The sequence below is a fragment of the Equus asinus genome, chromosome 26, assembly GCF_041296235.1.
Source record: "Equus asinus isolate D_3611 breed Donkey chromosome 26, EquAss-T2T_v2, whole genome shotgun sequence".
Classification (NCBI taxonomy): Eukaryota; Metazoa; Chordata; class Mammalia; order Perissodactyla; family Equidae; genus Equus; species Equus asinus.
The window spans coordinates 41464849-41486087 of NC_091815.1; the positions used below are offsets into that span (position 1 = coordinate 41464849).

Consider the following 21239-nt stretch of genomic DNA (forward strand, 5'->3'; position numbering starts at 1 on the left):
GGGCAAAAACTGAGCGCCATCCCCCTGAAAACAGGAACGAGACAAGGATGCCCTCTATCACCACTCTTATTTAACATAGTACTGGAGGTCCTGGCCAGAGCAATCAGGCAAGAAAAAGGAATAAAAGGAATCCAAATATGGAGGGAAGAAGTGAAACTGTCGCTGTTTGCAGATGACTTGATCTTATATATAGAAAAACCCAAAGAATCCATGGGAAAACTCTTAGAGGTAATCAACAACTACAGCAAAGTTGCAGGGTATAAAATCAATTTGCATAAGTCAGTAGCATTTCTATATTCTAATAATGAGCTAACAGAAAAAGAACTCAAGAACACAATACCATTCACAATCGTGACAAAAAGAATAAAATACCTCAGGGTAAATTTAACTAAGGAAGTGAAGGACCTATATATTGAAAATTGCAAGGCCTTTCTGAGAGAATTGGACGAGGACATAAGGAGATGGAAAGACATTCCATGTACATGGATTGGAAGAATAAACATAGTTAAAATGTCTGTTCTACCTAAAGCAATCTACAGATTCAATGCTGTCCCAATCAGAATCCCAATGACATTGTTTACAGAATTAGAACAAAGAATCCTAAAATTCATATGGGGCAACAAAAGACCCCGAATTGCTAAAGCAATCCTGAGAAAAAAGAACAAAACGGGAGGCATCACAATCCCTGACTTCAAAACATACTACAAAGCTACAGTAATCAAAACAGCATGGTACTGGTACAAAAGTAGGTGCAAAGATCAATGGAACAGAATTGAAAGGCCAGAAATAAAACCACACATCTATGGACAACTTATCTTCGACAAAGGAGCTGAGGGCATACGATGGAGAAAAGAAAGTCTTTTCAACAAATGGTGCTGGGCAAACTGGAAAGCCACATGTGAAAGAATGAAAATCGACCATTCTTTTTCACCATTCACCAAAATAAACTCAAAATGGATCAAAGACCTAAAGGTGAGACCTGAAACCATAAGGCTTCTAGAAGAAAACGTAGGCAGTACACTCTTTGACATCAGTATTAAAAGGATCTTTTTGGACACCATGTCTTCTCAGACAAGAGAAACAATAGAAAGAATAAACAAATGGGACTTCATCAGACTAAAGAGCTTCTTCAAGGCAAGGGAAAACAGGATTGAAACAAAAAAACAACCCACTAACTGGGAAAAAATATTTGCAAGTCATATGTCTGACAAAGGCTTAATATCCATAATACATAAAGAACTCACACAACTCAACAACAAAAAATCAAACAACTCGATCAAAAAATGGGCTGGAAACATGAACAGACATTTCTCCAAAGAAGATATACAGATGGCCAATAGGCACATGAAAAGATGCTCATCATCGCTGATCATCAGGGAAATGCAAATCAAAACTACACAAAACTACACTATCACCTTACACCCATGGGAATGACAAAAATATCTAAAACTAATAGTAACAAATGTTGGAGAGGTTGTGGAGAAAAGGAAACCCTCATACACTGCTGGTGGGAATGCAAACTGATGCAGCCACTATGGAAAACAGTATGGAGATTCCTCAAAAAATTAAAAATAGAACTTCCATACGATCCAGCCATTCCACTACTGGGTATCTATCCAAAGAGCTTGAAGTCAGCAATCCCAAAAGTCCTATGCACCTCAATGTTCATTGCAGCATTATTTACAATAGCCAAGACATGGAAGCAACCTAAGTGCCCATCAACAGATGAATGGATAATGAAGATGTGGTATATATATACAATGGAATACTACTCAGCTGTAAAACAGAACAAAATCATTCCATTTGCAATAACATGGATAGACCTTGAGGGAATTATGTTAAGTGAAATAAGCCAGTTAGAGAAGGATAATCTCTGTGTGACTCCACTCATATGAGGACTTTAAAAATGTGGACAAAGAGAACAGATTAGTGGTTACCAGGGGAAAGGTGGGGTGAGGGGTGGGCGCAAAGGGTGAAGGGGTGTACTTACAACACGAATGACAAACATTAATGTACAACTGAAATTTCACAAGATTGTAACCTATCATTAACTTAATAAAAAAAAAAGAGAGTACCCCAATAAAAATTGTAAATAAAAGTGGAGGTTTTACAATTGATACCACAGAAATACAAAGGATAATAAGACTATGAACAGTTATACAGCAACGCGTAAGAAGATTGTAAATCAATAAGATTTGGTGGGTTGAGGTCCATTTGATGACAGCAATGATTGATATGAGACTGTCCTTATGCTCTAGATGAGAATTATGGAAACCCTGGACCATAAGGGCAGTGGGAATGGAGAAAGCCAAATATATGCTCGTGTATTTCTCAGAAGTAGGGAGACAGCTCTCCACAACACATCTGTGTTCTTGCATATGCGAACTGGGGTGTCTGTGCCAAACTTATGGATTTGTAGTGAAAGAAGCAATAGAATGAGGCCAATGTCTGTCTTGTCTCAAACTAGCTGAACTCTCAGACAGAATACCATGGTCCCTCAGGTGTTAGGTTCCTTTTCTGTTTTTGAAGCGGTGTTTCTTCTCTTAGACATTAAGTCTCCTACCAGATCTTTAACTTGTAACGTAATGACCACCTTGTACCTCTACCATTTGTAAAACAATTAAATTAAGTGATAGCAAACATCAGTCTCCTTGTCCCTGGAATCCAGTCACTCATACCAAAAATGTAATTTAAAAGATTCTGTAGAGCACAAATTTGTGAGTAGGAAGAATGAAAGGAGCAGCGGTGAATCAAGAGACTTAGTATGATATTAGAAGAAAGATGCCTAAATTAGGAAAAAAAAAAAGTTAGTAAAACATTTGAATTTTGAAACTTATAAAATCACTTAATACTCCTATCTGAAATAATTTAGTCTCTTTCTTAAATTCATATTTTCTTGATTTAAGAGGGGAGGGAAGATGTTTCCTCTCCAGCAGGTCACAGAATTTTTTCCTGTGGAGGCACAATCCTGATTTCTTATGCATGTCCTGCTCACCCCAATTAATGTGAGCTCTGCTCATCACATTACATTAATCAGGCTCCAGATGATGTCATGAGATTTGGAATCTCTCTGCCTGAATTGGGTGCTTCCTACATACTGTGTTATCTACCATCATCTACATGCTAAAAATGCCCCTGGCTCTGCAATGTGAAGAGGCAACATGAGATTTTCAGAAGACATGGAAGAGCAGATAGAAGGCAGAAGTACAGTCTGTAATTGCACTATAAAGATTACGTTTCATAACTATATCAAAATTCAGGGCTGGCCCCGTGGCCAAGTGGTTAAGTTTGCACACTCCGCTGCAGGTGGCCCAGTGTTTCGTTGGTTCGAATCCTGGGCGCGGACATGGCACTGCTCATCAAACCATGCTGAGGCAGCATCTCACATGCCACAACTAGAAAGACACACAACGAAGAATATACAGCTATGTACTGGGGAGCTTTGAGGAGAAAAAGGAAAAAAATAAAATCTTTAAAAAAAAATTAAAAAAAATTCAACTGCATCCTTGAAGATCATTAAATGATATGAAAAACTGAGAGAAAATATCTGACATCTAGCTTCTTGTCTTGAATTCAGCCAGTAACATTTCCTCTTCATTTTGCCAGGAATAAATCTATGTGAAGAAGATTCCTAGTCTGGGAAGCCACTCCAGATGGCTCATCATTCTCCTGTCTTCCCTTTTTGTGGAAGGTTAGTATAGGGTCACTGCACACATTTAATGAATTACCTGTGGCCAGGTGTGGTCTTCATCAGAGAGAGAGCAAACACATAGGATAAAGCAAGAGAGAGTGATATAGCAGACAAGGGATAGAAGGAGAGGGAAAGGGAACAAGAGAGAATATGAATCATGTTAGAAATCACTGATAAAAAATACCAGGAAGTGGCACAATTCTGGAAAAAGAGTGTTGGAGTTGCATATATGGTGTTTTTTTTTTTTCTGCTTTTTCTCCCCTAGTCCCCCCAGTACATAGTTGTATATTTTAGTTGTGGGTCCTTCTAGTTGTGGCATGTGGGACGCCGCCTCAACATGGCCTGATGAGTGGTGCCATGTCCATGCTCAGGGTCTGAACCAGTGAAACCCTGGGCCGCTGCATCAGAGCGTGCGAACTTAACCACTCGGCCATGGGGCCAGCTGCCATAAATAGTTCTTGAATATAGAAAGCACTAACGCATAGTACTTTCTGATAAAAGTCATTTTAATTCAATTATTTTCTCAAGTTATAAAGAATAAGAAGCAATTCATTAGAAGTAAGGGGCAAGCTACAAAGAGCAAAACTACAATCTAGACTCATGAAAATCCAGATTCTAAGACGGATGGGACAGGGGCCGGCCCTGTGGCTGAGTGGTTAAGTTCACGTGCTCCGCTTCGGCGGCCCAGGGTTTCGCCAGTTTGAATCCTGGGCGCAGACATGGCACCGCTCACCAAGCCATGCTGAGATGGCATCCCACATGCCACACCTAGAAGGACCCACAACTAACAATACACAACTATGTACCGGGGGGCTTTGGGAGAAAAAAGAAAAATAAAATCTTTAAAAATAAATAAATAATAACATAGATGGGACAGTATTATAAGTCTTCAATAATGAGAAACAAGGACTTACATAACTGCATATCAGGAACTGAACAAAAGTGCATTTTCTAACAATTGAAATAGGATGAACTTCAAGGGAGAATAATCAAAACAATTCTAATAAAGGTTTATTTTGTTAAGCCAACAAACTGTCTCTGAGGCCAAGAGAATTGATAGGAGCAGTTTTTGGACTGCCAAAAAAATGAACATGGTATAAATAATTACTCAAATGCATGATGATTCCTCAAAAAATTAAACACTGAGTTAACCATATGATTCAGGAATTTCACTTCTAAATATGTACACACGTAATTGAAAGCAGGGTCTCACACATTTGTACACCAGTGTTCATGGCATTATTTATAGTAGCCAAAAGATAGAAAACCCACACATGTCCATCGAGAGATGAATGGATAAACAAAATGTGGCATATATATACAATAGAATATTATTCAGCCTTATAAAATGAAGTACTGGCACATACGTTAACATGGATGAACCTTGAAGACAACGCTAAGTGAAACTAGTCAAATACAACCAGATGAATACTGTGTGATTTCTGACTTCACTTACATTAGGTACTGGGAGTCAGAAGGTAGTCTGGTACTTGCCAGGTTCTGGGAGCATGGGGAGTTATTGTTTCATGGGTACAGCGTTTCAGTTTGGGATGATGTAAGAATTCTGGAGATGGATAGTTGTGATGGTTGCACAGCAGTGTGAATGTACTTAACTGCCACTGAACTGTAGGGTTAAAATGGTAATTTTGCATTATGTATATTTTATGGTAATAAAAAATGTAAATAATAATTACTCAAAGATGACTTTTTAAAATGTTAGTGTTATTCACTAATGTAGTTCTGGATTTCATGATAATGCCATGTAGGGGATTTTCAGTGTTTTGGAGTTCTGAGATAGAAACTATTGGGGAAACATAATTATAAACAAAATGTCCTGTTAACACAGAAAACCTCTCCACACAAGTAGAAGAGAAAGAAAACAATTTTATTTTTGATAGCGTTAAACCAGAATGTCACGTGTGTCACAGGCAATCCAGTAACGAGATTGTGAAGTCGATAAGAACTCTCAGGCTTTTATATAGCCAGGAAGATACAACCCATTACATACATGTTCTTAAAATAAATGAAAACAAGTCCTCAAGTACAAGGACTTGACAGCACCATTTCTCATATGGTTCATCATAAATTCTCATAATTGGAGGGGCCATTGGCATTTGCTGAGTGCCTTTATCTAAAGAAAAATTTCTCATACCTTTATGATAAGAAGTAGTCTTATGACTTGGACCTAGGCTCCTGCTGAAGTTAGGCTCCTACTACCACCAAAGCTGGAGGATAGGGGCACTATCTTCCTTGATGATTGCATTTCAAAGAACTGTCTCTTGGGTTCTGGAGGAGATTCCTGGGCTGGAAAACTGGTAAGAGGCTTATTTAGCTTTTAGAAATATTTACTTACTTTTTTCTCTTTTTTTGCTGAGGAAGATTCGACTTGAGCTAACATCCATTGCCAAACTTCCTGTTTTGGCTTGAGGAAGGTTCACCCTTAGCTAATATTTATGCCAGTCTTCCTCTATTTTGTATGTGGGTCACCACCACAGCATGGCCACTCACGACAAGTAGTGTAGGTCCATGCCCGGGAACCAAACCCAGGCTTCTGAAGTGGAGCGTGCTGAACTTAACCTGGACAGCAGAGGCAACAGAGATCAGAGCCCAGGCTGCAGAGAGAACTGGAAATCCTGTGGCTACATCTTTTCAGGGGTGCCCTGTTACATCTTCTCAGGGGGGCCTACGCAGGCAAGGGTGTTGCTAAACCTCAGGCCAGGTTCCCTTGGACCCCCAGCCCCAGAGCTGGAGACCCTCACTCTTGCAACAGAGGTCAGGTGCAGACAGGTGCCACCAGCCACTGCATCCCAGCTTCCTCATCCAGAGGTGATGTCCTCACCTCTGGCTCAGAAGTTGAGGTCCCACTTCCTCCTACTCCAGAAGTTGACACTCTACCTGTGGCACCTGAACAGTACTGGCCCCTCTCTTGTGGACAAGTCCATGAAGTCTTGGCGATCTGCCCTTGGGTCAGGATGTGGCCTCATGTACTCTGCATTGGGAGCCACACCTGAATCCGACCCCAGGACATGATTGCCAGCCTCTCGGCTTTCATGCTATCACAATTTGGTCTGGTTTTGCTGACCTTGGGGAGCTTCAGAAGGGCTGGACGAGCACTGGAGGACTGTGGTTGCCTCTGAGGAGTTTTCTTTGGCCTTGGAGAAGGGGCCCCGCAGGGACCAAGAGGCAAAGAGTAGCCATGAGCCCTCAGCAGCTGGCTGGCCACGGTACTTGCAGAGGACAGAATGCAAAGCAGTCTTTAAAAGGAGGCAGCTTTTGGTCCATAACGTTTCAAGAGAAAGAAGTATGAGGAAGTATCAGATATAAAAGGAGAAAGTAGCTTCAGGCTGTCCAAGTCATATTAAGCAAGAGAATCAAAACAGATTGGTATACAAAGTCTGACTTTATTTTTACTGAGAAAAACAATTTATAAAGGAATATATTTGAACACAGAGACACACACTGAGTGATGCACACATGTGCAGACACAATTCTGAAAAGATAATGTTGTACTGCAAACATTTTTCTCCAAGAGGTAGAAATATCATAGACTTTTCACACTCTACTTTATGATTGTATATAGCGTTTTGTATTAGGAAAAATAACCTATATTGACCCCCTCCCTTTTTAATATCAGTTCAAAAATCCTGCAGATTTAGACGGGACTCGTTATTACAAGAAACACAGTGACGTGATCCACGGAAACCACAACAGGATGGAATGTTTTTGAACATGCTTCAGAATCACCTGAAAGATTGTTAAAATACAGATTCTAGGGCTTGATCCACAGAATGTCACTAGGTTGCATTCTGAAATGAGAAAGCATTTCTAACCATTCCCCAGGTGACGCTGATGGTAAAGGACCAGGAATCAAACTTGAAAATGAGGATTCTATGAAAAATGAGGCTGTATGGTTCCAGCCCCTAGTCCACCAAAGTGGAAATTTGTAGACTCCTGGAGGCAGAGGCAAGTTTTCACACGCTTCCCCTGAGTGTCTCTGCAATGAGCAAGTCAGGCTAATGGCTGACTTAGCTGGAGTCCTAGGCCTTCCACTGCTGAGGAGCCCTGTGAAGGCTCAACCCACCAAAACTGTCTAGCCACCTGCTTGTTCTGTCAGAACTTATGCCAGAAATACCCACATAGTCATCCCACATCTCCTTCAAGTTTTTGGTCAATGACCCTCTCAAAGAGGCCTCCCTTACTGCACTATGTAATATCCATACCATATGCTGCTTCTAAGCACATTCATCTTATGTACTTTGCATTGTGCCTACCACATTCCAACCTACTATATGATTTAGTATTTCTTCTTTTATGATTGCTGTGTTTTCCTTAAATATAACCCCAGGAGGGTAGGAGTCTTCCTCCGGGGGTCCCTTTTGTGCCCCAGTGTCTCCCATGGATCTCCAGTAAGGTCTTGAAGCCAAATATTTACTCACTGATAATTTGTTAGAACAGTGAATAAAGACGACACCTCAGCTTCCCTGTATGTTTTTACATTTCTGCCCACATTTTTTTTTTTTCCTTGAAGATCAGCCCTGAGCCAACCACTGCCAATCTTCCTCTTTTTGTTGAGGAAGACTGGCCCTGAGCTAACATCCATGCCCATCTTCCTCCACTTTATATGTGGGACGCCTACCACAGCATGGCTTTTGCCAAGCGGTGCCATGTCTGCACCTGGGATCCGAACTGGCGAACCCCAGGCCGCCGAGAAGCTGAACGTAAAAACTTAATCGCTGCGCCACCAGGCCGGCCCCCCCTTTTTTTTTTTTATTGCGGTAACATTGGATTATAACATTATATAGCTTTCAGATGTACATCGTAATATATTTCAAATTCTGTGTAGATTACATCATGTTCACCACCGAAAAACTACTTAGAGTCCATCACCACACATGTGAGCCTGATCACCCCTTTTGCCCTCCCATCTGCCCACTCTTAATGTCCCCTTTAACTTTCCCTGAACGCTGGTATTGCTTAATGATTTTAAGAATAAAAAATCATATTTTGGAGACAGTCTTGAGAGTGGTGGTTCTAGTCCCATGCTCAGTTTAATTCTATCTTCTCAGACATCCCTGCTGTAAGATCTTCACATTTTTACCATCCCTGAAGACACTTCTGAATCACTACATGGTCATTATTAATACCTTTTGTAATTTGCATTTTACAACTGTTTTTCTCAGATAATATCAATTCCTCATGCTGAGCAGTCCTTGTCATCACAGGGGAAATGGTAACCACTTTCCAGCAATGAGATGAGATCTTGGATTTAAGTTACCCCATGCATTATCGGGTTCAGAGCACCCTTTTCAGACAGGCTCCACCTGTGAACATTGCAGCCCCTGTGCCATATCAAAATAGCGTATCTTTTGTTGTCCTGTTTTTGAGACTGATGTCAGATTCCCAGAAGGAAGTGACTGTCAGCTATCCAAAAAGAGATAGTAAATGGATAAATGTGTTGCTCACTAAATTGGACACAATAATTTATTATACAGTCAGGGGAGATATTTTCTGTGGTAACTACAGAGATCCACCTTTGTGATCCTGCTTCAGGATAGCTCAACCTCCCTCTACTATCTTTCCTGTCATGGCCCAGTCTGGAGTGTTTTTTCTTTTGTCTCTGACCGAACATACAGAGAGTGATAAAACTCGAACACTTCATAGTGTATGGTTTCGAATTGCAACATGGAATGTTTATTAGCTTCTGCTACCAGTGGACACATTTTGTGTCTGATGACTATGAAATGATATGTGCATTGGATCCGTAGCCTCTAGGAGAATATGAATAATTTGTTTAGCCTCTAGAAGCATGCTGAGCTTCACGGGGCCTGAAATTACACATCCTCAAACACTTTGGTGAACAGAAACAGGCAGCACACAACACTCCCCAGAAATCTGAGTTCTGCCCCTTTAAGAAGGGACGAAGACCCTTCTAAGCCCTGGGACCCAGAGATGCCACTTCCCGGGGACCCTCACGGGAAAGTCACCTAAAATTTTCTGCTGGAGGCCCGGTAGGAGACGCTTTACCCGCGGCGTTTGAATCCGTAGGAACTACATTACCCTGTATGCTCTGCGTCTAACTGCTGCCTCGCTGAACCAATGAAGGCTCAGGACAGAGGCGTTTCCGTGCGTGATACTAGCGCGGGGCGGGACTTCCGGCGTCTTCCTCCGGGCGGTCATTTTGGCTGTTCGGGTGTGTTCATCCGGACAGAAGTTCTGATTGGTGGGTCGGGGCCTGGGTGACAAGACTGAGAAGGACTCAGAGGAGTAGTCCCCGTTGTAGAAAAGCGAGTCTGAGGCTCGGCCGCGGTGCCGCCCGAGATGATCCGTACCAGGGTCGGTATGAGAACCGCCGGCCCGCTCCCGGCCCCGCTCCGCCCGCAGGCCCGGATGGCGGCGGCCACGCCGATGGAGCCGGCTGAGGTACGTGCCGCGTCTCCCGGGCCTCGCCGTCCCCAAGCCCCGATGGGCGGTGTCTGCTCACGTCCTTACAGCCCAGGCCTCCGGGTCTAGGACGATGAGGCGCTCGTAGGTGGGGGCCTTTTTCTGACAATGGCTGTGAGTGAACATTCCGCCTCAGCTTCTCCTGTCTCATGTCGCTCTCGGAAGTGTGGCGGCGGGCGGGTGGGAGAGCGTCACAAGCGGGTCACCGGCAGGTGCAGTGGCGGCGGGGGCGGCTGAGCTCGGCGTATTCGGGAAACCTGCGCGCCGTCGTGCCTGCGAGGAACAGAGTTTGAGGCAGAGCACGCTTGGGATAGCAGGCTGAGGGTTCTCCCTGCATTCTTAGGATTCTAGAAGCTCTGCAGACGTTTAAACAAAGGAGGGGGCCTGGCCCCGTTGCCGAGTGGCTAAGTTCGCGCGCTCCGCTTCAGCGGCCTGGGATTTCGCGGGTTCGGATCCTGGACGCGGACGTGGCGCCTCTCATCAGGCCATGTTGAGGCGGCGTCACACATGCCACAACTAGAGGGACCCACAACTAGAACATCCAACTGTCTACTGGGGCGATTTGGGGACAAAATGCAGAAAACAGAAACAAAAACCTGAGGAGGGACACAAACTACATTAGGGTTTTAAAAGTTTCCCGAAGGCTCTTCACTGGAAGAACAGACTGAGGGAGGGTGAAGACGTCGAGGCACGTAGGAGGTTGAATATTGCTCAGGGATACAGAGCTAGGAAGATGAGACGCCGAGGCTGACAGAGATTAGACATGCAGCCCCAGCTCACCGGCCTCAAGGGCCAGGCATGGGTTCACAGGGGCCCGAACCCACTGAACTGACATGGTAGTTTTCATCTACAGTCTGCCTCTTAAAGCCTGGCTGCTGAAGAGCCCATGGAACCTACACAGGTATGTGTAGGGTGGCCCATTCCCTCACTGGCTGCTTCCCCCACCCACATGTTCTCTGTATTGTGGTGTCCTGGACTCCAGGTGCCGTTCCTCCAGACCCTGGGTGTGGGGACCCTGGAGAAACCCCACCAAGCCTAGGGTCCTGAGTCCATACCAGGAACTATATGGAAGTATTTACATTTCTAGAACCTAACATAAACAGGTGTGGAAAGGTTATCCCAGTACCAGGATGTAAAAATACTCAGAGGTAAAGCTGAGCTGGAAGCGTTAAGGAAACCATAGCTCTCCTTTCCTTCAGGTGGGAGCACAGAGCAGGAGGACAGGTTTAAGGGCTGGAATGTCTGCCTGAGAAGTTGGGTATCTATTTTGGAGGTGATGGTAGGTTTGGATCAGAGGAGGGAAATGATCTTGCCCAGGTCTTAACAGGCTCCATCTGGCTGCGCAGTGGAGAACAGATTGTGAGGGAAGAGGAAGGAAAACCAGGGTGGAGGCTACTGCAGTAGTCCAATTGAGGGTTCATGGAGTGGAATGGTGGCTTAGGAGAAGTGGCTGGATTCTGGATATACGTTTATTAAGGGTCAGCTAGATTTCCTAATACGGAGTGGAAGGAAAATGTCTTGGTTTGCTTAGGTTTCTATAACAAAATGCCATAAACTGGGTAACTTATAAACAGCAGAAATTTATTTCTCACAGTTCAAGAGGCTCCAAGTTCAAGATCAGGCTGTCTGGCATGGTCAGGTTCTGTGACTGGTGAGGGCTTGCTTGCTGGTTCGTAGACAGTCATCTTCTCCCTGTGTCCTTACGTGATGGAGAAGAGAGAGAAGCAAGCTCTCTCGTGACTTTCATAGAATACTAATCCCATTCATGGTGGCTCTACCTTTGTGACCTCATCTAATTCTAATTTCTCCCCAAAGGCCCCATCTCGTAATACCATCAGATTGGGGCAGAGAGTTCAACATATGAATTTGTTGGGGGGACACAAACATTCAGTCTATAACAGTAAAGAAGTGAAGCAGAGGATTCAGAGATGACCCTAGGGTTTTGACGTAAGCAACTAGAGGGATGGAAGTTCTGTCAACTGAGATGGAGAAGTCGATAGTAGGAGTAGTTTTCACTGGGGATATCAGGAACTTTGTTATGGCCATTTTAAGGTCTGACATATTTCAAGACCACTGAGTGAAGGCATCAAGTGGACAGCTGGAGACCCAGGTCTGGAAATCTGGGGAGGGGTTCAGGATGGAGACATCCAAAATATTGTAGCTATTGACAATGTCCAGGTGAGGGAGCCGTGAGTTAAATTTAGGAGGGGCAATCTCTAGGCTGTGATGGTAAAGGCATTTTCAGACTGGGAAAGGGAAAGTGGTGGCAGAGGACTAGCCCTCCTGCTTGCATATCTGGTCAGAGGGATTGAGCTACACATACTCAGGTTAGGGAAGTAAGTGACCATGAAAGGAGACTGTGTTGAGGAGAGGGTAGTCTCATAGGTGGTGAAGGTTACCAGGAGACGACTGGACATGAGATGGATGCAGAAACATAGGAGTTGGCAGATTAATAACTCAGTCGCTAAAGCTGGTGCATATCCTACTTCAAGGGACTAACATGGATTTTGTGGCAACTTTGGTGGGGCCTGAGGTATTTCATTCAATCTGGAGGATAAGCTGAGGGGCATATATGGTCATCTCTGAGAACCAGTAGGACTGGGGTGGGCAGTCAGGGAGACTGGCCTTTGAATGAGGGGTAAGTTGAAAGAGGGAAGTTCTGACTGCAAAGGGCACAGCAAATGCAGCACAGAAATGGAAAGAGGCCGTGGGTGTCTGAGATTCACAGGTGATTCTGGGTTGTGGAGGTTGTAGCAAGGAACAGAGTTAAGCAGGGAGGCCTCATACCAGGCTTTGGAGCTGCCTCTGGCAGTGAGGATCATCAGAGGGTCAATTGGGTCTTTCTTATTTTTTTTCCTGCTGAGGAAGGTTCATCCTGAGCTAACATCTATTGCCAACCTTCTCTATTTTGTATGTGGGTCACTGCCACAGCATGGCTGCCACTGAGTGGTGTAAGTCTGCACCTGGTAACTGACCCCAGGCTGCCAAAGCAGAGCACGTGGAACTGAAACACTAGGCCACATGGCCAGCCCCTCAACTGGGTCCTTTTTTTTTCTAAGGAAGATTAGCCCTGAGCTAACTACTGCCAATCCTCCTCTTTTTGCTGAGGAAGACTGGCCCTGAGCTAACATCCATGCCCATCTTCCTCTACTTTATACGTGGGATGCCTGCCACAGCATGGCTTTTGCCAGGCAGTGCCATGTCCGCACCCAGGATCTGAACCAGCGAACCCCGGGTTGCTGAGAAGTGGAATGTGTGAACTTAACTGCTGTGCCACCAGGCCGGCCCCTAATCATAAGGGTTCTTATATGGGGAAATGATAGGCAGAAAAGGGAAGATGTCAGAGTGATGCAGGGTGAGAAAGACTCAACTAGCCATTGCTGGCTTCGAAATGGAAAGGGGCCATGAGCCTAGGTATGTGGGTGGCCTCTAGGACTGGACAAGGCGAGAAAATGGATTCTTCCTACAGCCTCCAGAAGGGAAGGTGGCCCTGCTCACACCAGTGAGATCCGTTTTAGACTTCTGACTTCCAGAGTTGTAATATAACACATTTGTGTTGTTTAAGCCACTGAGTTTGTGGTAATTATTAGAGCAGCAATAAGAAACTAATACAGCCATTTTCACATATTAAAATTATACCCAATTGAAATAGTGCATTTACTGACACACTTAGGGTTGCCAGATTTAGGAAATAAAAATATAGGACACTTAGTGAAATGTGAGTTTTAGATAAATACTGAATTTTTGTTTTTTTAGTATAAATATGTCCCATGCAGTGTACCTTGTAAAATTATTCATTACTCATCTGAAATTCAAATTAAACTGGGTATCCTATGTTCTGTCAGGCAACTCCAGGTATACTAGAAAGCACACTGGGCACAAAATCTTGTGGGCATCCACACTCTAGCATTATGAGCATGTTTTGCTGGGTTTAGAACTCTGGTTATTGCTTATGATAAAGAAGGGTAAAAACAAACATAGTCATCACTCAGCTGACTGCTGGTAGATAAAATGAAACAACAGATATGAAAGCACACAGAAAAGTGGTCAGATGTGTCCACTTAGCTCCAGGCTATTAAGAGAACCTTGTGAATACCTTGGAAGACATTCTGGGGCCCTGATGCAGTTGTGCAGATGCGCTACGTTGAGTTGGAATAGCCAAATCTTTTATAATGCACAATTCGATGAGCTTTAGGAGTACCCAGAAACACCCCTCCTGTCTGTCCGTTTCCCTGCCCTACCCACCCACACGAAACACATACAAAGACATACAAACACGTGCATAGACACAAAAATATGCGTGCATGACACATGAATACATACAAATGTGGCACTAACACACTTGGCACATGCACTCATGCACGTGTGAACACACACGAGGTTTTAATTCTTCAGGAATCACATCAACATTTTGTAGAGATACCTTTCTGTGATCTAAACTTATCTTGAAGTGGATGTGGAGGAATGGGAACTCTCATATACTTGCTGTTGGCAATGCAAAATGGTACAGCTGGGCCTGGCCCCGTGGCGCAGTGGTTAAGTGCACTTGTTCCGCTTCTCGGTGGCCCGGGGTTCGCTGGTTCAGATCTCAGGTGCGGACATGGCACTGCTTGGCAAGCCATGCTGTGGTAGGCGTCCCACATACAAAGTAGAGGAAGGTGGGCACGGGTGTTAGCTCAGGGCCAGTCTTCCTCAGCAAAAAAAGGAGGATTGGCAGCAGATGTTATCTCAGGGCTAATCTTCCTCAAAAAAAAAAAAATTTCTCCTGAGCTTCCTTCCAATCCTTTCCTGGCCACAGCCTTCCCAATCTCGGTCGATGCCAACTTCATTCTTCCACTTGCTGGGGCACACCAAAAGTCTAGATATCATCTTTGTTGCATTCTTTCCCTCACACACACATCCACTCTGATAAGAAATCCAGTTGGCTCTATTCTCAAAATTAATCAGGAATCTAACCACTTCCCATAAGCATTTCTGCTCTGAGACTGGTCGGAGCCATCATCCTCTCTCATCTGGATTCCTTCAGTGGTTGTTTAACTGGTCTCCCTGCTCCCACTCTTATGCTTCTGCAGACTATTTTCAACTTACCAGACTCTGTGGCTCTTTCAGTGTATGAGTCAGAAAAAGTCAGTTAAATATGCGTGCATGACACATGAATACATACATGAATACATACAGGTATACTAGAGTATACCTACTCTAGTATACCTTTTGGTTAAATTCTGTAATGGCTACCATTTTTCTAAGAGAAAATTCAACATCTTTATGGGACCCCTGTGGAGCCTCATGTTCCTGTGTGACCTCCTCTCTTAAATATTCCACCTCACTCAGCTGTTTTCGTGTGCATGGGCACCTAGCTTTGCGTGGGACCTGATAGCACGCTAGCTGTTTCTTTTACTTGTATCATACGCCCAGAATATTCACATGGATTATTTCTTCACCTCTTTTCAAGATTTACCTGAACTAATCAATTGTCAATGAGATCTCCCCTTATTAATATATTTAATATTGCATCCCTTCTACCTCCTTCCCCCTAGTTGGGCTCCTTTTTCTCTTAAGGCACTTTTCTCTTATTATATATTGCTTATTTTACTTACTTTAATTATTGTGTAATGTCCATCTTTCTCAACTGTCCAGGTTTTCTGATTCTAAGTTTCATTTCCTGATATGTCTCGTACACTGAAAATAACATATGACATGCTTTGGACGCTTAGTGTGGTTTTGAAGCAACAAATAAAAGTTTCTCTGTCTTCTTCATGTTTATTCCTAAGATTGACCATTTTTAACTAAGTGGTTCTTTCTTTTCCTTCTCTCTCTTTCAGACTACAATTCTGTAAGGTTTTCCAAAGTAAAAACACATCATATTTAGAAAAGAGAACCCTCAGATTGGCCATAAACAGAGCTAAGCCTTTGCTTAGCTTCCTTCTCTCAGTTCTTAGACCTCAGTGTCCTCATCTCACTGTCATTTTCACCTGATCTTTTTCGGACACCTCATTTATGCTGATACCTGGCATTGTGGCTCATTTCTAAACAATTTGTGTGTGCTTCTAACATTTAGCCGTGATAATACTTTTTAAAAGCTTATAATTTTGGGAGAAATACAAGTTGTCTATGAGGTAGTATCCCCAAATATACTGCATCTTTATCCGTGAATGGTGTCAGATATTGGGATAATATTGGCATAGTATTGGGAATCCATAATCTTCTCCTAATAATAGACATATGTTTGCATAGTGTTGTTGGTTTGTTTGTTTTGCTGAGGAAGATTCCCCCTGGGCTAACATCTGTGCCAGGCTTCCTCTACTTTGTATGTGGGTTGCCACCACAGCATGGCTGCCACCAAGTGGTGTGTGTCCACACCTGGGAACCGAACCTGGGCCGCCAAATCGGAGCACACCAAAGTTAACCACTAGGCCACAGGGCTGGCCCCATGCATAGTCTTTTAATTGAACCTCTTTTTTTTTAGTTTTTCTGGTTTAAAAAATTGTTATTTTAGATAACACCCTGAGTTTGATGATCTGAAATGAAGTGACACCTTGGTGAGAGCTGTGAAATAACAACCCACACAGTTGGATTGTCCCTTCCCCACTTGACACCTCCCCTGGCATGGCTGACTGCACTCTACCTCTCCTAAAATTGAAGGCATTTAATGTTTTTAACCTTGCTAAGGAAAAATGATTGGAAATATAGTAATATTTACCTGAACTTGAGAGGTTGTAAGATACAAAATAAGAAAATATGATACATTACAGAATAAAAGGACAGTCTTACAGCAAACAGAAAACAAAACTCAGCATGTTTTTTAATATAAAGTCTTTTGTAAATAATATTACAGGATTTTTTTTTTAAATATCTAGAAAAATGAGGAGGGTATTATAAAAAACCACAAGTCCCCATCACACAGCCTAAACCATTTCATCTAAACTCCCTACTCCATCTCCCCCAGCAACTGCTTCAGTTAAGGCAAACTCCAGAAGTCCTAGCACTGCCTTCCTAAATACTTCAGTGAGTGTCCCTAACAGGCAAGGACTTTTTTGTTTAACTTAATTGCAGTATCTTGATCATACGTAAATATAAACAATAGTTCCTGCATATTATGTAATACCAAAACAGATGTAGTATTCAAATTTTCCTGCGTTTATTAAATAATTTGACAGGTCTGTTTAAAGAAACAGGAAATCCGGCTGGCCCTGTGGCCAAGTGGTTAAGTTTGTGCACTCTGCTTCAGCAGCCCCAGATTTCACGGGTTTGGCTCCTGGGTATGGACATGGCATCACTCATCAGGCCGTGCTGAGGCAGCGTCCCACGTGTCACAACTAAAAGGACCTACAACTAAAATATACAACTATGTACTGGAGGTGCTTTGGGGAGAAGGAAAAATTTTTTTAAAAATCTTAAACAGGAAATCATTTCTTACCACATTTTATATATCTTGATTTTTATTATATTCTATGGAGAACTCCCTTGTATATACTAATTTTGATTGTTTGAAAGAGAACGTACACCACATTGAATTTTCTGATGTTCTGATTTGACTTAGTGCCTTCTCATGATGTCTTTGATCATGCCCTCCTATGCCTTGTATCCTCGCAAAAAGGTAGTTATTTTAGAGATCAGATCAGATTCAGAATTATTCATATGTGGCTATGTCTACTTTTTGCATCACTTTATAAAGCACATGATATCTTATTTTTCTCTTTTTGTGAGATTGTGATCAGTGTAGTCAATATATTGACTATACCTGAATCCCTCTGTCACCTAAGGGGTTTGGCAGCCATTGACAATTACTGCCTGTACCCTCAGTATAGGTGATGGTCCAGGTCTACCTTCCCTTTTCTTTTCTTTTTCTTTTATTTATTTATTTATTTTAAAGATTTTTTTTTTCCTTTTTCTCCCAAAGGTCCCTAGTACATAGTTGTGTATTTTTAGTTGTGAGTCCTTCCAGTTGTGGCGTGTGGGACGCCGCCTCAGCACGGTCTGATGAGCGATGCCGTGTCCTCACCCAGCCCAGGATTCCAACCGGTGAAACCCTGGGCTGCTGAAGCAGAGCACACGAACTTAACCACTCGCCCACAGGGCTAGCCCCCCCTTTTCTTTTATTAGGTGGAACACTTTCTTTACAAAGAAGAAAGTTACTGAAGGAAAAGTTCAGGTAAAAGAAGATACACAAAAATATTTTGATTCTTTTATTTATCCTTTCTCAGTGTGATGGTTTGATCCTTTGCTATTTTCCAAATGTGAGGATATTTTTCTTTTAGTAATAGTAAACATAGAATTTTAAAAATTTTATATTTTTGTCCATTGTAAGTATTAGTTTGATGCAGAAAATATCTCCTACTTAACCATTGGGAATTGTTCACATTAGCTCTTATGTCCTGTTCACATGATACCAGTGGCCTTTGATAACTCCCTTGCTTTCTTGTACAGTGAGGTGTCTGGGCTTATTTTCTGTTCCTCCTGCCCTAGACGTGGGTTCAGCCAATTCCTCAAGACTCCTTATTTTCTTTAAGTTAAAATGATGTTTGGGGAAAATAGACAGATATGCAAAGATGTATCAGATAAAGGCATAGACAGCTGTAGAGATATATAGACTTAGATATATAAATATAATTAAAAATTAAACCATTTTTCTCAATAATGTTAGTGAAACGTTTTACATCATTCAGTTATTTATTAGTGTAGAAATAGAGTGAAATTATTGAATTTAAAATTAGATAGAAATAATTTCTCTTTGTTTGGCTAAGGCCTAAGATTTGATACGCAATTATATTTTTATTTTATTTTTAGCTTTTTACTTTGAAATAATTATAGGCTCACAGGAAGTTACATAAATAGTATGAAAGTCCCATGTTCCTTTCACTCAGCTTCCCCAAATGGTGGGTGACATTTTATGTAACTGTAGTATAACATCAAAACCAGAAATTGACATTGGTACATCATTGTTAATTGGACTACAGACCTTATTCACTTTTCACCATTTTTAATGTGTGTGGGTGTAATTCTCCCAAATTCTTGCCATATATAGATTCACATTATCACCACTGCAGTTAAGATACAGAACTGGTCTGTCACCACAAAGAGTTCTCTCATGCTGTGTTTAAAGTGTATTCACACCAGCCCCACACCCCACTCTTGTCCCCGTCCTCTGGAAACCACTAATCCATTCTCTATCTCTGTAGTATTGTGATTTTTGAAGAAGGTGTATAAATGGAATGGCATACTACAGTATGTAGCTTTTTGGTATTTCTTTACTAAACATAATGGGCTTAAGGTCTGTTCAGAGTATTGCATGTATCAGTAGTTCCTTCCTTTTTACTGCTGAGTAGCACTCCATGGTATGGATATACCAGAATTTGTTCAATTATTCATCCATTGAAGGACATTTGGGTTGTTCCTAGTATTTCACTATAATGAATAAAGATGCTATGAACATTCATATATGAAAATAAGCTTTCATTTCTCTGAGATAATTGCCCCAAGAGTTTTTATTTCATTTTTGTGAATTGTATTTTAAAATGTTTCATGGGCCGGCCCCGTGGCCATGTATTTAAGTTCGCACGCTCCACATTAGCGGCCCAGGGTTTCATCAGTTTGCATCCTGGGTGTAGACATGGCACCACTTATCAGGCCATGCTGAGGCGGCATCCCACACGGCACAACTAGAAGGACCTACAACTAGAATATACAACTATGTACTGGGGGGCTTTGGGGAGAAGAAGAAGAAGGAAAAGAAAAAGATTGGCAACAGATGTTAGCCCCGGTGCCAATCTTTAAAAACAAAACAAAACAAAAACAGCAAAATGTACACTTAAAGGAATCTGTCTTTAATCCTGTCTCTTCCACGTTTTTCCCTCTCTCTTAATAGATACCATTTTTATAAGGTTTTAAAAACTTAATTTAAGTATTTAATATAAGCACGTACACATATATAAACACACAAATAAATTAATTTTCTTCCTATTTTTAGGAAAAAAGAGCTATCTACATATGATATTCTGATACTTTTTTATAATGCAAGATTATGACCTGAAAGTTAAACAGTAGAGAAAATTTATTGCTTGTGTCCACAACTATCTAATGCTTATTCTATCTCCCATTGATAGATTTTAGGTTGATTCTTATCTTTGTTATTACAAAACAATCTACACAAAATAGCTTTGTAATTATGAAAGACTTGCTCTTAAAATTATTATTAAATTGAAACCATTTATGTGAGTGAAGAAATTTTCTGGTCTAATGATAATGACCTAATAATCTTTCTTTGTCGTTGGAGTCCTCTGATTCAAATAAAATCAGCCTCTAACATACACTCTAAATTGATGAAGTAGTTTCTACTAACTTAAGTTTGAATATTATCTTCCTTACTCAGACTAGGGTTGAGATTCTTGGAACTTTCTCCACTCTTCTGTTTATAAGTTTATGACTTAACTTTGTAATTCAAAATGGGGCATGTGTTGAGACCCACAGAGGTGGGTCAGTTGGTCTTTGCTAACAAGTTGGTTCTTTCCCTAAAGAAATCATCTACCAATGGCAAGTTTTTGATTGAATGATCCTGGATGTAAACTTGTCTTCTGTTTACACAGAATGGGCATGAGGCTTGCCCTCAGCTTGACTTGCCTCCTGAGCTGTTTCCAGACCATTAAGCTTTGTCCCGCTACCTCTCTGGATGAAACTCAAATTTGATTCCCAGAATACATTGGCTTCACTATTTCCTCTGCTGGATCCTGAAACTCTTTAGTATATATCAATATTACTATGAGAGTGACAGTTTTGTTGAGGAGCAGAAACATAAGTGTGGGAGAAAATATATGCATATTTTCCTGGGATATTCCAGACAGATTAAAAGACTTAGAAAATATAGTCAGTATCTGTGATACAGATATAATGTGTTTGAGCCTCATGGTCTGGCTAACGGCTCCACTGTCTTTGTTCTTTGCAGATACAAGCAGTGAGTCCAATACATTCTCAGCAATAGACTTTCTTCCGGAGCCACATGCACCATCCTGATCCTGGTGAGCATGTTTGGCTCCTTTTACTTACTCACTTCTGTTTTGTCCTTTCTGATAGCCCTGATTGTGAACCCAAGCCACTGGCTGATGAACACCTT

The 21239-nt window shown here is 42.0% G+C and overlaps 1 protein-coding gene across 40 annotated transcripts in view; it reads left to right on the forward strand.

Moving 5' to 3' along the window:
• Positions 1 to 21239, forward strand: part of LOC106846673 (zinc finger protein 211-like) — a 51468-nt gene that overhangs the window by 19928 nt on the left and 10301 nt on the right. For 21 of the 40 annotated variants that reach the window (XM_070498708.1, XM_070498710.1, XM_070498724.1 and 18 more), the window contains exons 1-2: positions 9834 to 10111; positions 21072 to 21144. The gene's annotated coding sequence lies outside the window, so the exon portion shown is untranslated. Of the gene's footprint in view, positions 1 to 9833; positions 10112 to 21071; positions 21145 to 21239 lie in introns of those variants that run through there. The other 19 variants (XM_070498715.1, XM_070498728.1, XM_070498696.1 and 16 more) reach the window with 2 other exon arrangements.